The 18,179-nt window shown below is 39.5% G+C and overlaps 1 long non-coding RNA gene and 1 pseudogene across 1 annotated transcript; one reads left to right on the top strand and one right to left on the bottom strand.

Annotated features, from left to right (window-relative positions):
• Window positions 1–2,463: 2,463 nt before the first annotated feature.
• Window positions 2,464–2,606, top strand: LOC116089649 (annotated as a pseudogene).
• Window positions 2,607–8,718: 6,112 nt separating this feature from the next.
• Window positions 8,719–15,998, bottom strand: LOC116089084. The gene is made up of 2 exons (XR_004118145.1): window positions 15,866–15,998; window positions 8,719–11,192 (listed from the first exon to the last, which is right to left on the bottom strand). It is a non-coding gene; the product is annotated as an uncharacterized LOC116089084 (long non-coding RNA).
• Between the last annotated feature and the right edge of the window lie 2,181 nt (window positions 15,999–18,179).

Raw genomic sequence — 18,179 nt, 5'->3', positions numbered from 1 at the left:
ATGCAAATCAAAACAACCCTGAGATTCCACCTCACACCAGTCAGAATGGCTAGGATAAAAAGCTCAAGGATAAAAAGCTGGAGAGGTTGTGGAGAAAGAGGAACATTACTTCATTTCTGGTGGGATTGCAAACTGGTACAACCACTCTGGAAATCAGTTTGGCGGTTCCTCCGGAAATTGGACATAGTTCTACCGGGTTCTCTGATCTTAATTTTGATTCATAAAAGTTAGAATAACAGTGTTAATGCAGGATACATTCAGTTGCATTTTCTTCTTTCCTCCTCTTTCTTTTCCTTCTTTCTTTCATTTATCTCTTTTTCTCTTACCTCACTTTTCTTCCTATAGTTCCCATTTCTTACTTTATTTTCTCTATTGTTCTTTTCTTTTTTTTTTTTATATGAGTTTACTAAAATGTTCTACATTCAGTATCTGGGAACTCCCAAATGATCAAGGCTTATCCAGTCCCAAGGGTGAACATGTTGGTTACAAGCTTTGAAATTAGCTACCAACAGTCCCAATCTGCCACCTGAAGAGGCCCGTGCTGGACTGTGGGAGGAACAGAAGTTCACGCTCAGCCTGCACTGCTGCAGACTCAATCTCAGAAACGTTCCATTTGCTACGTTTCCCCAAAGTAAGCTATAAACCATATAAACACACTCCTTCTAAAATTTAAAGGTCATCTAAAACACTATTCTTAATAGGAAATTCTAGGTGAGAAACGTCAAATTTTTGGCCATTGAGATGGTTTTGCAGATTAAATTACCTATTGCAATCCCCAAGGACCTGAGTCCATTCTCCAAGACTCACATGATTGAAAGAGAGAACTGACTTCTACAAGTTGTCTTTTTACCTCCACACATACCACAACACACACAAACATACAGAAATACACACGTGCCTGTGCATATACACATACACAACATATATTCCCACCCATATCCATATCTATTAAAATATAATAGACCATCACTATCTAATATCCTCCAGGTGAAATCAAATGATATATCTTAAAAACAACATTTAATGTATAATTTGTTGTCTTTGTTCTGTATTTTATTATGTTGGAAAACACTTAACTTATATGATTTTTACCTTAAAGCTGTAAGTATAATTTGGTGAGAATATATAAAATATTTATGATGAATACAATATACAATTAAAGACAGCAGAACAAATTACCAAATGTTAAATCCTTAAAAATAGTATTTGTGAGGAATATCTTTTAAAAATACCCATAGATTACTAATGCATGGATGTATTAATACTAAGTCCTAAAATCTAGACACTTCTGGGAGCCCTAAGGGTTATAAATTTATCCAGCATCAATAACTAACCTTTGGTGCCAGGTTGTTTAATTTATCCATGTTATAAATATTCCCATAATTCCCTATAGAAGCATAAGTGTGTTCCATGATGAGCCAGCTGCAGGCCACAGAGAGTTTGCTATGGCAACATATACATTACACCTTAAATTTCTCGATTCTGAAACACAAAAATCCATTTGTCCCTACGTCTGAAGTAAAGGACTATTATAAGCCTAAAGTAAATTATTGCTCTTACTTTGAACCTAAAGTGGAAAAAATACATTCATCAAAGGAAATTATGCATTTGGTCATTAAGGAAAAAAAACTAGAAAAAGCTTATTTTTAATGCTTGGCAGATTGTTCAGTGGGTAGTGCATTTGCTCCGTAAGCTTGATGCTCTGAACTCAATTATCCAGAACCCACATAAAAGCCAGAGATGGTAGTGCACTACAAACTGTCCTTTGGCCTTGACACACTCCCCATCACACACACTCCCCAATTGCTGGGTGATAAAACTTTCCTGTCCAGATGCAACACACAATCTACTCACTCCAGATAGGGACTACCAAAATAGACCAAAGTACTGATACTACCAAAGTTCAACTTGACTAGCCAATACGTTTCATGGGAGTTATTTGTAGGCAAAGATATGGGTGAGAAGTTTCTTAAAGGAGCAGAAATGACACAAAGATAGCTGCATTGCCAAGGCCCACCCCAGCATGGGTGGCAGGTCACAAAAGCTTAGGAACTCGGAGCACACTGCACAGCCTCCTGGAAGTTCAACAGGTTAGAGAGTGTCTTTTCCAAGTGACTCTGGTCTAATTCTCTCCCAAGCACCTTTGCTGGTTTCTCCTTATTTCAGCAGCTGGTTGGGTCTTTGTCCTCTTTGCAAGATGGCTTCCTTCAGTCTGAGGGCTCTGCTTCTATTGCTTGCTCTGGCAATGAGGCGCCTAGAGAATCTAGGTCAGTATCAGGGACTGCTTGAAGCTATTTTGACTTGGTTCCTGCTTAAAGAGCTTCCTTATGGGAGAGAATGTTTCAGTCGTGGAGGAGACTACTCAGGACATGCATCTATCACATCGTCATCTACAACACAACCTCTGCACCCCAAGCGCAGAGAACACCACAGAAAAGGGGACACCGATAAATTGTAAAAGCTCTTGCTCCTAAAGGTGTTGCATGAGTGGCTGCTGTGTCATGTGTGCATCAGTAGGTGACAGAGAGGGGTGTGTGTACGGGGGCGCATGTCTAGGTTCATTGTCCTAACCTGTGAACCTCTGAATGAGGTGCAAGCCTAGCAGTCCCTGAAAAAAACCTCTATCCTAAGAGGATCACCAGTTCAGGGCAGGGAGCCTGCACAGGGTGTAAGCCTGAGGTGACCCCAGTCCAGTACTGAGCAAGCCTCAGGGCATAGATGATGACTGAGATGTCCAATGCCCAGTACCACAATGCCTGTAGGGGGCATAGCACTCCTGAAACCACTCCTGATATGACCCCAGATACTCAGAGACTGCAGCCACCACTAAGAGGAGCAAGTAAGTGGTGGGGAAATGGAAGAGAAAGAGAAACAGAAGGATGTGGGCGCAGTGAAGAGAGGCAGAACTGGAGACCCAATGGGAGTGAGGAACAGCCTGATGTGAGTAGCTGCTGATGCCACCTGGGACCATGGTGGGGTCCTGGTCTGTGCTCCCAGGGCCACATTTGGGTCCATGACCCTGCAGCAGCAGAGGTCTATTACCACCAAAGGCCAGGTGGACATCTCTGGCCTGGGATACCTCCTGGGGACATGTTGATGTCTGAGGGCTGTGCAGAACTGGCCTGGTCATTCGCTTGAGCATCACTGGAGAGCTGGCCCTGGTGGTATGGGCACAGGTGATCAAGCTCCGAGGGTATGAGCATGGGAGGTCTGGCCTTGCCACTTGTGTGCCATGTGGTAGTATAGGTGAGGGAAAGATGCCCTCACCCAGCCTCTCCCTTTGCAACCAATGGCAGGTATAAGAGCTGGCCCTGGAGTCATGAGAGCAGGTGAGTTGACCCTGCTCTTCATCAGCTGCAGCACTCATGAGAGCATCTCCTGCCCCTTGCCAGAGCAGCACCTGGGAGTGTCAGAGCTCGAGAGCCTGTGGACTGACCAGTTCAGATACCTCTCAGGCCCAGATCCAGGACTTTGGTTGGTTCCACCCTGATATCTACCCCATGAATGAACTACTGGAGTCCATGACACGGCAACGATAGGAGAGTAATCCCAGTGAGGTTCCAGTATTAATAGAGTTGCAGAAGCGAGGGGCCTCAGTCCACACCGATGCATCATTGCATTGAACATTTGCAAGTAAATAAGTGTGGATAAAAGTGTATATTGTGGAGCATGTTGTGACACACTATAGCTTCCACAATAAGAACTTTTTCTCTCTTGGCAGTGGAGTTGCCAGGGTGGAGGGCAGGTATGAAGGAAGGGGAATATGAATGGGATTGGGGTGCATAGTGTGAACCAATACAAAGTAAAAAACAAAACACAACAAACAAAAAACAAAACAAAAACAAAACAAAACAACAACAACAAAAATAACAAAAACCAAAAAGGTTGTAAGAGCCAGAGGGACCAGGACATCTGTCCTGAGAGTGTCTCTTCTAGAAATGGCTGCATTAGTAAGATCTGATTTGAATATAGTACTATCAATATACACAGAAATAAGGGTGCCAGAAAATTCATGGAGTCCCATTCCCAGGGAAATAACTACAGGCAACCAAAGACTTCTGAGAGAGGGAGAATTAACTTCTCACAGGATGAGCCTTCGCATTGGCTTTCCAATAAAAATGGTCTTCCCGGGCTGGAGAGATGGCTCAGTGGTTAAGAGCAGTGACTGCTCTTCCAAAGGTCCTGAGTTCAATTCCCAGCAGCCACATAGTGGCTCACAGCCATCTACAATGTGATCTGATGCCATCTTCTGGTGAAGACAGCTACCATGTACTCATACACATAACATAAATAAATCTTTTTTAAAAAAGTGCTCATTCCTGAAATCATATATATGCACACAGCAAGGCTGGATGTTGTTTTTATATACTTGTGCATCTCTCTGTATTTGGAACAATAATACAGAAATAAAGAGCTCATCAGTATGAGAGGAAATGAGGGAATATGGGAGCAGTTTGAGGGAGAAAAAAGAAAGGTGTATGGATGCAGTCATATTTCAATTAAAAATATAAAATTCATAAGTAAAAATGGCTTATTTCCCTGAGACAAATTGTCTCAAAGTGATAGCATAATGTAATATCTAGTAAGCATTTCTCTGCATTGATAATATGTACCTATATTTCATATCTTAGTAAATCATCTTTAATGAAACAAAAGACAATTCAAAGCATTCTGGGTGGATTTGTGCCTGACTTACTGGGAAAATTTCACTACATATCTATTTCGTTTTGTCCAAAGATAATGACTTATTGGAACCATTTTCTTTGTTTTTATTTAAGGAGTTTCCACTCATGCCCTTTAAACCTCCCTGGATGATGCACATAGCTCTGATCATCCTGGCTTATTTCTTCAACCACTGCTAAGGCTATATGAACCTTCACAGGATTAATCAGGGGTCTCTTCACAAGATCCAATGATGAAAACCTCTGACGGCTGCTCATCAGGGCAAGCCAGGGGAGTTTGATTTCTGCGTTCTCTGCTGAGCTTAATACTCCACTACAGATGCATATCAATACTCAATCCATACCTCCCTTCATATAACTAAAGACTCCCAGAGAATAAGAATTTTCATGATCCTAAAAGCCACTAGCCTCGACTTTTGGCCACTTTGGCTAAAGCAGATAGTTTCATTTACAAATGTCATTTCATGTGGGAATACAACTTTTTGAAAAAAAATTTTCAATTAAAAGTGCACTGCTGCTCTTCATTACAGATGTGTACGCTATGTTCAAGAATCTGTCCTACATATTTTAATACATTATTGAATTAATATTCATCAGTGACTTTAAATATTGTAAATACTTTGAAAACTCTCCCAGCAAATATTAGCAAGAATATTTACTTTGCCCAAAGCTCTTGATTAGCATGAAAAGCAAGGAACACATAGTTTCATAGAAACATATATATAAATATATATAAGAATATATATAAGTATAATGTTACATGCATAATTATATACAAATCATATACATAAATAATTATATGTACATTTACACTTATATTTATGTGTCATCATGTTTAAGATATTATTTTAATTGCAATGCATTTAAAACTAATTTTTAAATCTTTTTTTATTGGATATTTTCTTTATTTACATTTCAAATGTTGTCCCCTTTCTTGGTTACAACCCCCACCAGGAAACCCCTTATCCAACCCTCCCTCCCCCTGCTTCTATGAGGGTGTTCCCCCAATCCACACACTCCCACCTCCCCGCCTTCAAATTTCACTACACTGGGGTATCGAGCCTTCACAGGACCAAGGGCCTCTCCCATTCATGCCTGACAAGGCCATCCTCTGCTACTTATGCTACTGGAGCCATGGGTCTCTCCATGTGTACTCCTTGGTTGGTGGTTTAGTCCCTGGGAGCTCTGGGTGGTCTGGTTGGTTGATATTATTGTTCTTTCTATAAGGTTGCAAACTCCTTCAGTTCCTTCAGTCCTTTTTCTAACTCCTTCTTTAGGTATCCCACTGGGGACCCCATGCTCAGTGCAATGGTTGGTTGCGAGCATCCACCTCTGAATTTGTTTGATTCTGGCAGAGCCTCTCAGGAGACAGCTATACCAGGCTCCTGTCAGCATGCACTTCCAAGCATCCACAATAGTGTCTGGGTTTGGTGGCTGTATATGGGATGAATCCCCAGGTGGGACAGTCTCTGGATGGCCTTTCATTCAGATTCTGCTCCACACTTTGTCTCTGTATTTGCTCCTGTGAGTATTTTATTCCCCTTTCTAAGAGGTCTGAAGCACCCACACTTTGGTCTTCCTTCTTCTTGAGCTTCATGTGGTCTGTGAATTGTATGTATTCTGCACTTTTGGGCTAACATCCACTTATCAGTGAGTGCATACCATGTGTGTTCTTTTGTGATTGGGTTACCTCACTCAGGATGATATTTTCTAGTTCTATCCATTTGCCTAAGAATTTCATGAATTCATTATTTTTAATATCTGAGTAGTACTCCATTGTGTAAATGTACATATTTTCTGTATCCATTCCTCTGTTGAAGGACATCTGGGTTCTTTCCAGCTTCTGGATATTATAAATAAGGCTGCTATGAACATAGTAGAGCATGTGTCCTTGTTATGTGTTACAGAATCTTTTGGGTATATGCCCAGGAGTGGTTTAGCTGAGTCCTTAAAAATACTTTTATGACTAATTTTTCAGTTAACATATATTAATGATATATATTAATAGGGTTGAATATACCATATTCATGTCTCAATACATGATTATAGTATTCAGATCTAATTCAGCATCCCTTTCACCACACTGATCTCCCACCTTTCCAACCTTTGTTGTTAGTCACTAGTCTACATTCAAGTCAAGTTTTATAACTTCTACATTTGAAAAACAACATAGGTGCTTTTATCTGCCGTGTCTTTTATTTCATTCAATGTCATGTTGCCTTATTCCATATATATGTTGCTTATCTAACAAGCCCATTGTTTTTAAGGCCAAATAATACTCATGCCATGAAGTATGTCTCTATATAACACATGTCTTCTTATTTATTTATTTATTTATTTATTTATTTATTTATTTATTATTCACTTTACATCCTGTTAGCTGCCCTCCTCCTCCCAGTCCCCACTTATGCAGTGCCTCCCCCTAGTACTCCCTCTCTTCCTCTGAGAATATAGAGGCCCCTCCTGGGTATCCCCTAACCTTGTCACATCAAGTCTCTGCGGGGTTAGGTGTATCCTCTCCCACTGAGGCCAGACAAGGCAGCCCATCTAGGGAAGCAGGATCCAAAGGCCAGCAACAGCTTTTGGGATAGCCCTCGCTCTGCTTGTTGGGGGACCCACAGGGAGACAGAGTTTTGCATCTGTTACATATGTTTTAGGGGCCTTAGAACCAGCCTATGTATGCTTTTGGTTGGTGGTTCAGTCTCTGAGGGCCCTCAAGGGTCCAAGTTAATTGACTCTGTTGGTCCTCCTGACGATCACATTTCTTGATACGCTCCTTTTTAAATAATAATTTTTATTAGCCGGGCAGTTGTGGTGCACGCCTTTAATCCCAGCACTTGGTAAGCAGAGGCAGGCAGATTTCTGAGTTCGAAGCCAGCCTGGTCTACAGAGTGAGTTCCAGGACAGCCAGGGCTATACAGAGAAATCCTGTCTTGAAAAACCAATAAATAAATAAATAAATAAATAAATAAATAAATAAATAAATAAATTTAAGAAAATTCTCTCATGTGTACTTGCATATATGACTGAAAAGTGTGTGTGTGTGTGTGTGTGTGTGTGTGTGTTCGCCTGTGTGTGTGCGTGCCTGCCCACACACTTCCCATGGCATGTGTGTAGAGGTTTGAGGGAAGCTTGTAGAAACTGGTTCTCCCCTTTCTCTGTGTGGGTCCCAGGGACCAAACTCAGGACTTTAGACTTGGAAGCTGATTCATTTTCCCACTGACTAGCCTCCTCAGGCTCCATTCATCTCTTTTCTCACTTCGATTATATTTCTCAAATGCCTTTTGAGATATATGGTCAGGGTTAAACAATTGTAGATACACAAATTAAAAGAGGAAACTGTGGTCTCCCTCCCCAAAGCCCAGACAGTAACGCAGCGCTGTAGAAGCGGCTACATTCAGAAACTCCACCTCCATCGAGCAAGAAGGAACTTACTGATTGGACCATTATACTGACGGAGTTTGGGGGAGGGGTTTGCCCCAAGTGTTTTTACCTGTTGCGGGAACAAAGGCATTAGCATTAAAGAACCAAGATGGCTGAGCAGAGAGTCTCCCGTCTAATTTTTACCTTTCCATGTGGGTAGGTATATCTGTGGCCACTCTCTCATATTTCCTTCTATCTTTTCCTATCTATTTCTAACTTCGTATTCCAGGTAACCTACTGTTTATGTTGCTGCGGGACAGCAACAGATGGCGGCGCAAGCTAGAAAGCTTTTCAGTAAGTTTCACATTGCCTCCTTTCTCCCCAATAGTACTGGCAGTATGTCCAGGTCTAGTTTTCCCCGATCATGGCAGTTTAAGTATAGACGATATGGCTTCCTAATTCCCTCCCCAAGTATGTTTACCTCTCCTTCCTTAAAGCACCAACCACTTCATATACCCAGACCTCCCCTCTGTCTCTTCTCTCCCTTGTCAAGAGCTGCCTTTAGCCACAGGTAAGGACACCTGGGTTTGGTAGGTAAAGGGTCTGATTGTCATGGTTTTTTAACACCATCACGATGTAGGTTAAAAAAAAAAAAAAAAAAGAAACAGAATTCTTTGTACTTCAATAGCCGGAATTTATTTCAAAAGTTGGAAATATTTTTTCAAGTTATTTTTAGTGTTCAGATCTAAGGAAAAAGGGCTTCAGAGACTCAATATGGTGTCTTTTCCACCGTAGTCATCTTTCCTTCCATAAAGCGATGTGCTGCTGGGTGCTCGTTACTTTGGAGCCGCAGTGAACTCTCCTTCTATGAACTGTGGCTTCACCTTTCTTTTTCTGAGCCTAAGGAGTATGTTCAGTCTTTTCTAGCAGCTGGGAAATGGTACCACAACGCCAAAGGGAGCGGGGGCACATTTCCTGCAGGCTGGGGCTGCCGATCTGTGTGGTCAAGGCAAGAGGAGGCTGCGAGCCCGATCCCCACATTCTCTTGTAAGCTCAGTTATCTCTTTCGGTCAGTGCTCCATCTTTTTATATTGGCTCCTTTAGAATGATAAACTGTGGAGCCCTCTTTGACCCGTTAGATCAGAAAAATGGCAAACTGGGCCATAAGGGCCACTTTGGGAGCAAGACAGAGGAGATTGCTTCCTACCTGTGGTTTATCTTGATCTAGACGTGTGGACTCAAAAACTGTGTGAAATGTGGGCCTGTCTGCCTGCGAGTTCTGGGTTCCTCAGGTACCAGAAGTTGTTCTGTTTGTAGTTAGGGCGGGTTGTATCGAATGTATATTTCTATCTCTCTGTAACTTGTATCACCTTTGCATGTATGTATAGCTTTGCATGTAAAATACTCCTCCAACTTCAAACTGGCTCCAAGTTCAGGTAAAAACAAGCAATTTGCAATTTGAAAGGTTCTTTCAGCAATTTCTATATTATGTTTTGCAAAGGGAGCTTTAAAAATTCCTAGTGGGAGTTTGGTTTTGAAAGTAAGTTATCAAGTAAGTCCAGATAGAGGGTGAAGCTTCCCTTAAGCCTTGAGAACAAATAGGGCCACAAAATCCTTTCAGCAGGGTGAAATGTTGCTGAGCCTTTGCAAGTACAAAGGACCAGAAGCAGGATGGAGTCTCAAAGCCAGGTGCTCAACTGTTGGCACAGTGAGGTGTTTGCACAGGCCCTCACAGCATGCCAGAGAGATAATGGCATCCTCGTTCAGGAGGTTTTGGTACTTAAAAGTTTATGTTATAGACTCACTGAGACAGGGGATCTCAGTAGTCCCACAAAACTAAGGTTGGTAGCTCTTCTGCTCAGTTAGATCTGAAGTCAACAATAATCCACAGCTTAAAGTATACTAATTTATAAATTTCAACATTAAGAGATTTGTACCCAATGGCTGGAAGAAATGCCCCAGTGCTTAAGGGCACTTAATTGATGCTTTTCCAGAGGATTGGAATTTGGTTTCCAGTACCTATGTGGATGGCTCACAATTGCCTGTTATACCTGCTCTAGGGAGTCTGACACCTTCCTTTTACCTCTGTGGGTACCGTAACACAAACTCATACACACATGCAATTAAATAAAAATAAAGTGTTTCTTTTTCTTTTTTTTTTTTTTTTTAACAAAAGAAGGGTATACCCTCATGGTCACCTGATGCTTACAACTCAGAAAATGCTTGTTGAGCAATTAATGGATGTTGTGATAACACTTCAGACAGCTCAAAGTTACCAACACAGAAATAAGGTGCCTTAAAGTTTTGGGTGAAGATAGAGAATCATGCTGGTGGAACATTTTGGAACATTTGCATTTCCTGTATTTTTTTTATGTTATTTATTTGCATGTTCTAAGGAATAAATCATTTTTTCTATATTCTCTCTGCAGAGATGTTTGCTTTTCCAACATGAAAACTGGGTGAGAGAAAGGTAGCAAATGACTTTTCTAGTATTACACAGTCAGAGGAGGAGGCAGAGGTAAGGTTCCTGGATGTTCTGGAATTGATCTTCAGTGTTTTGTATGCTGTGTTTTACTTCAACTGGATGTGGCCTTGAGAACAGACATAACCTCTAAACACACCAGTGCTAGAGTTCGTCCTGTGTTTTCAGTGAACAACTCTTGCTAATTTAACTGGGTCAGGCTATAAAGCTGGATGTTTTTATGACGGATAAAGGGGTGTTAAACTGCACCCCACTGCACTTGAGAATCCACGTGCTCCTTGAAGGAGGTAAACATGAGTTAGACCTTTAAAATCTCAAATCATAACCATCTCTCAGAGATTGCTTGCAATGTGGTAAACGTAGCAGACTCTCCTAGAACCAAATGCATTACGTCTTTGTCTAGATTTAGCTCCAAATGTCAAGTGCTCCCTTCAGAAAGAAATCTCAAAATCCATGCACCCCGAAAGTTCTGGAACTCTTAGGAGATAAGTCAAATGCTCCACACTTGCTCATCAGAACCTGCAATTTATCTTGGCTGCTAAGAATCCTTGGGGATATCATACCCTAGAAAATGTATTCCAATGCAATGCAGTCTCTCGAGCAATATGAGCAACCACGACAGTGACTCAAATCCTGAAAATAGGACATTCTCTTGGCATTGCCTTCTGAAAGAAAAAAAAAAAAAGGACTTGTGGGAGGGAAAAAATAACCCTGCAATTATCCATCACCAGACAACTTCCTGAATCTAGCTCACCTAAGCTATTTTTTTTTCCTCCCTAGTCTGAGAGCAAAATGAATGCTGCAAGCGACCAGAGTACTAATGGTCTTTCCCCCCACCTCCCTTCCCACACTGCACTGTGTCTCCTTCCCAAACCCAAAGCAAGGGACTGCAGAGACTTCAGGAGCCTCTTCACGCTATCACATCACAGGGTAGAAGGTGACAGCTTCGCCAGGGACTAATGCAGTCCGACATAATTGAATGTGGCCTGGAGCAAAGCAGCTGCCTGCAGCCACTCCTGATTGTAGCTGTCATCAGGTAGAGCCTGCTGCAGGAGAATACATTCCAATGGAAAGCCATCCCACCACCTCACTCCATGGTGATAGCTCATTCACGCTTACGCTGTGAACACAGTTTTGTAGTTAATAATTGTCGTGTCACCTTGCTGGTTGAGTGCAGGCACTGGGTCTTTGAATCATCAGTAATCCTTTCAGCTTTCTCTCTCTCTCTCTCTCTCTCTCTCTCTCTCTCTTTCTCTCTCTCTCTTTTTCTCCATCTTTCTCACTCTCTTTCCTCTAAAATGAGGTTTTACTTCAGAATTATTTTTCTTTACCAGAATTTGATCTGATACAAAAGTACTATGCTGTTTATTTTTTTAAAAATTATGTAACTTTATGTGTTCACCATTTCTCCACAAAGTAAATCATTCAAAGCATCCTGAATACGTAAATTATTATAAACTGAATTAAACTCTATTGATAGAATTAAAAATGCCTGACCATTTTATTTATCTTTTACTGTTTATTTATAAAAGGTCAAGGCACAGAAATGAATGATTCAATGATTGGATTTTCTTTTCACATGAGGCATCTATTTTAGGAGGATTGGGATAAATTCTACATAAATGATTTTAGCTGAAGAGTAAATGTTTTATGAGCAAACAAAACAATATGCGCTACTCTAAGCATAGGTATGCTAAATATTTGTATATTTTCATTTAAAAAATTGTGCCCATTCCTCCAACACAAGTGAACTGAAAGTGAAAAAAATCTGATTTTTCATTAAATAAAAGTCACTATTTTAGCTTTATAACTATACCACACACACATACACACACAAACACACACACACACACGTATATAAATATATTAATTTTTGAGGTAATTGAAAGAATTTACATATTTGCCTCAATTTCTCTATTGTTCTTATCAAGTTCCAAGATCTGATTGTGATGCATACAAGTATTGTTCTATGGTTGAAAAATGGAGAGTCTGAAATGGGATATGGATGACATAAGGATTCAGAGGTCAGACACGGTGCTAAAAGGAGTCCTAGAGATTGTGACTTATTTAAATAGCAAACCTATGTCCTTCTTGCAAAGTTCAGTAGCTTCTTCACTATGATGTCCTTACCTAGCTGTCTAGAATTTCTGACAAATTCTTGTTTACACCTAACTCTGTAGGACCAACTTGTCATATACTGATCCTAGAAAAATGTTTAATTCTTTCAAACATTTAGGAAGTTATTTGATTAAAAAGAAAGAACAAAGTTGGGTTCGAGACGGGGTGACAGTGCCCCGGGAGTTGGGAATACCCAGTAGTGGCCATGATCATTATATATTGTATAAACATATAAAAATATCAGAGAATAAAAATATTAAAAACATTGTAAGTGAGTAGCTAAATTCACATGTGTATCTTTAGTCTTAGCTTCAACTAGACCACCATTTATGACTACTGAAATAATATTTTATTCTTCTTAAAAACAATTATTGTTGTGTGCCTATGCCTGCACATGCCATAGCACTACATGAAGGTGAGATGAAATCTTAGTGAAGTTTATTTTCTTCTTCCACCTTTATGTGGTTTCTGGGAATCAAACTCAGGTGTCTAGGCTTGCATAGAAAGTATCTTTACCTACTGAGATACTATGGTAGACCAATATTGTTGTTCTTGATACAAAATTAAAACATAACTATTGTAGCAAAAATTTACTATTAAATCACACAGACACACACAAATACACATATCCCTGCACACACTCACACAGACACACACATACAGACATACACACACACAGATACACACACACACACACACACACACACACACACACACACATCCTATATACATCCTTAAACCTACAAGGTGCCAAAAACCAAGCTAATCCCTGCTGATTTATGACAACATTAAAGAAAAGAAATTTGGGTCATTCCAATTCTAAAATATCCCTTGAAATGTCCATATAATGAGTTATCTATATCTATATCTCTCAAGTTTCTTGAAATAGCTACTAATCTCTCTCATATGAGAAATTAGATTTAAGAGAAATTAAAAATGTTTTATTTTTTCTCCATTAAAAATAAAAAGGAGGAAGTAAAGAAAATATTGATTGGTGTGCTGTGTGGATCTGAGATGTTTTCATGTTTGATTTTCTTTAATGCTTTCAATAGTCTTTCATGTGCTCTGTGCTGCATGATACTGTTAAATTGGAAGGTAGGTGGTTCATCTCAGTTACAAATGCAGGACTTCCCATGGCTGCTAGCAGAGCATCATCTTTGTATATTGGCTTACTTAAGAAAAATGTTCTCCATCACATCACTATGGAATTTTCCTGTAGAAAACTGTTGCCTACAAGTACACAATATTTTGCATAATTCTTATTTTTTGTAATTAATCTTAAGATGTCTCTTTCTGTAAGTTTTTAAGCCATAGACATGTCGACTGGCCGAGATTTATGGGCATTGAAATTTCATTGCACAAAATTGTTATTCAAAAGGTTTAAGTGGGGAGAATCTTTGCTTTGGAAGGAGATATTGCTTTGACTTGTCCAGGTCATTTATGGAACTAAAGGTGTTATGAATGATGTTTACAACACAGATATCTCTAAGGCATTTAGAGATTGAGTTCTGCAAGGAAGCATGAACTTACATAAAACTCACATTTAAAATGGATAAGTTTTCCTCAGCATATCAAAGACTAAATATTGAAGTTTGATGATGGCATATACAATATTAAAGGGTGACATGTGAAGGCTCATAGGCAGCCAGACACCAAAAGGTCCTCTCTTGCTCATTGTGGAGACACATATAGAAATAATATTATGGCATTCCACCTCAATACCTCTACTAACTCGCTTATTTATAACCAATAGGATGTCCAAATGGAACTTCCATGTGCATGGCCTAAATCTCATGAATTTTGCTCATACTGAATGCTATACTTTTGCCAGAAAATGACAACCTAAAATATATACACATAAATCTTCAAGTGAAAGGGTTGGAAGTCAAATGTAAGAATTGTAGCTACAATGAACCAAACTTTTGAATGTCAAACACATTGTTTGTTAGGATATTGTCATTTTAAAGCATAAACAATTTACTAATAGTTCTATTTTAGGTTTAAAATGTTTGTTTTGTTACAAATGTTTTTTCTTAATGATTGAGAACTTTTTATTTTAACCTGTCAGATGTGTAGGCAGTTTATATTTCTCCTGGACTTTGCTTTAAAACTAATTGCATTTCACTCCTATGTTCATGACAAAATGATTCACAAAAGCCAAGATACAGAAACTATTAGTGTCATCAGTGGCTGAATGGATAAAGAAAACACACACACACACACACACACACACACACACACACACAAGTAAAAAGCAGTGTTCTGCCTTTAAATGGAAATCCTATAACCTCCAACATTCATACAACTTCTAAGTGAAGCTATACACAACAAATATCAAACTATGTCATCTTACTTATCTATGAAACCTAGAACAACAAAGTAAATTTGACAGGGAGTAGGCTGGGTTGAGAGGGAGAAGTTAAGAGATACCAGTAGAGGACTGGAGAGATGACTCAGCCATTCATTAAAGGCTAGGCTCACAACCAAAAGTATAAGAGATGTTGGTCGAAGAGTACAAAGTATGGGGCATCAGGGTAATAATCTCTGCACACTTACTGTACAGAGTAGTGAGTCATGTAGTAAATGCATTTGCAAGAAAGTGGGTCCTACGTCCTCACACACAAACAACACTGTATTAATTACAGTGCACACGGATCGGAACATCAAATCACCTTAAGCCTATGTAGTTTGCATTTGTCAATCATATCTTAATAAAGCCTAGGAGAACGTTTGCACTCACTTGTCAGCGATCAATCATTTTGCTGTTAGCCAACATGACAGTTACGAACGGTACTTATGAACTCCACAGGGTGTGGCTGTGTTTCTGAGAAAAGTGAACGGGCAGTTTGGAGTGATTGCTAAGTGGCTGCCAGTGAGATTGTTCTCAGAGGACTCAGACAGTCCTCACCTGTGAGTGAGATACAAGTTTGCTCTATTTCCTTGAACATGAAAAAAAAAAAAGTCTATTTTTAGGAGTCGGCCAACTATGACTAGTCAGCTGTCGAATGATATTTAGATTTGGGGAAGGCTATGAAAAGAGGAAAACCACTTGTTTCTCTTTCTGTGTCACCACTTGTCACTGCCATAAAGTTGGCTCTGGCTCCTGGGAGCCCTTGGTAAAGTACAATGCCCAGGGCTATGGGAGACAGAGTCCTCCATAGCTGATATGAAAGGTCCTTAATTAAGCACTTAGCATTTCAAGGCAGGCATCACGGCTCACCCACAGCCGGATCTGGCAGTCCGTCACCGCAGATAGGCCACCTAGAAGACTAACATGAGTTGAGTCGAGTCTTTTGTACTTGAGGCAAGGCGCCCCGAGGCACAGGCTGATCCGGTGACCCTCCCATATCCACTTTCTCTGCCGGAAGGAACAGGATATCGGATGTGACAACACTCCAACCAGGAATGGAATCCCCCCTCCCTGCTGTCCACCCAATACCCTCAGAAAGAGCAGGGATTTGAGGAGAAACGGAGAAATGTCAGTGGCACTTCCTTGGCTCAGCTGATCAGTCTGAATATAACCGAACCCAATGAATGAATGAATAATGATGAATGTATTATGAAGCAAAAAGGGAAATCCTCTTCATTGTTAGAAGTCAATTATTTTGCAATTACTCAGGGCTTCAGAAAAGTTAACTAGGAAGGAAGCATTTTCTCCCAGACCCTTGTACGTCATTCTCAGAATTGGAGAAAGAGAAACCAGAAGAAACATGAGTGTTTGGGGGAAGTTTATCTTTATATTAAGGAGCTGGAAGACTTGGTAGCATTAAAACAGAAAGGGTTAATGGAATGAACTATAGATTAAATTGTAAAGCAATCAAAGAAAACCAAACAGTTTATAGCAGACAACCATCTTCTGGTGTTTGGGTCTGTGTCAAGCCATGGATGTGGAAAATTAAAGCCATACTGAGAAGGGAAATGAACCATGTCTAATACATCCCCAGCAATAAAATGTTTTCACTAGGACTGTAAAACTGTGGCTTACATTAGGAAAAAGAAAATCAAACTATATGTCAATTCCACATCACGGGACATGAAGTGTCCACAAAAATTTATATTACTATTTAGAAGTGTTTCATTCTGGTGTTTTATTGTGATTGGATGCGCCCTCCTCAGTATCTTTTGACTGGTATGAAAATGATTTGAACTACTTTTTTTAGCATTTATTTTACATCTATTACCTGTTCTATTACTTTTTATTATTTTATTGTGCTTGTGTAGAGGATTTTGCACAGTTTCCATTATAATGTAACATTAAGTCAATTTATTTGTGTATTACATGCTGTATAATTGCACCTTTTTCTAGAACAATTTGGATTTCATTATCTAAGAAAGCAGCACTGTTAGAAAGCTCTTGTTAGAAATCAAGTGCATTTTCAAAGTAGGACAACAGAGGTCAAGTTTGCACCAGGAAGACTCTTCACTAATGCCGGGGCCGTTTGAACATCAGGGGAAGGTCATAATGAAAAGAGAGAAAGCCTTGTTTCTTTGAGCAAATATTTAATTATTCACTATTGTACTAGGTTAAGATCAATAAGGATCAATACTGCAAGAAAAGAAATCGTGTAGAACAAAGGGTGCTGACACAGAACAGAGGAGAGTGAGGTATAGATCATGGACTGAACAAATTAATCCAGGAAAAATGTCAATTGTTACTGTGTTAGCTTTATCATTATAAAAGATGTCATGATACCATCAAAATGCTTCATTTATAAGGCCATAAATCAGAAAATTACCAGGAACACTGAATATGGTTTTTTTTAATACAAAAATATTGCATGAGGTGATCTGTGCTCTATGCAAGGCTGGTGTAAATGATTTCTATCACACAGGTAAAGATGTAAAACCAAAACTAACCCACAACTGCTTAGACATTGATTAGCTTGTTAAAACATTAAGAGATGGGGGACTGATGGTTTATAGGTATGATTAGACTTTAAATTTGCAATGAGTCAGAAAGTAAAGTTGACAAGTTCTTTAATAAGCCCTACCTAGATTGTATACTTGCTATTTATCCCATGTTATTTTGGGTTGGTGGGGGAGTTCCTGAGTGTTTGATTTTGGGTGCTCATTAGATGCTTGGTGAGCTCAGAGGAGGAGTAATTTTACGCTCCTTCAGAGCGCAGCAGCAAGCAGAGATAATAGAAATGTTGACTTCCCAGTGCTATTACTACTCTCCATCAAAATATTACTCCATTGGTTAACACAATAAGTTGATTATTTATTGATCCTTCAAAGGATGAATTATCAACATAATTTTTGATTCTCGTAAAAGAGATATATGCTACAGAAACTTTCAAATTTGAGAGGAATTTTGACGGTCATTTGTCCAGGTCAGTATGAAATTTTCTTTTGGTGAACTTGGTGATGTATGTACCAACTCTTTACCAAGTGAAGATGTTTGATTAAAATAATCCATTATAAAAATTGCTAAAATTTTCTCATCACTTAAGATCTTATCATTAAAATTCCAATGTAAATATTCTTTAAAATCTATGAAATCATGAATCTTATGAAGTTATATATTCTTTTCC

The sequence above is a fragment of the Mastomys coucha genome, unplaced genomic scaffold (genome assembly GCF_008632895.1).
Source record: "Mastomys coucha isolate ucsf_1 unplaced genomic scaffold, UCSF_Mcou_1 pScaffold14, whole genome shotgun sequence".
Taxonomy (NCBI): domain Eukaryota; kingdom Metazoa; phylum Chordata; class Mammalia; order Rodentia; family Muridae; genus Mastomys; species Mastomys coucha.
This window is presented reverse-complemented; position numbering and strand designations above follow the sequence as displayed.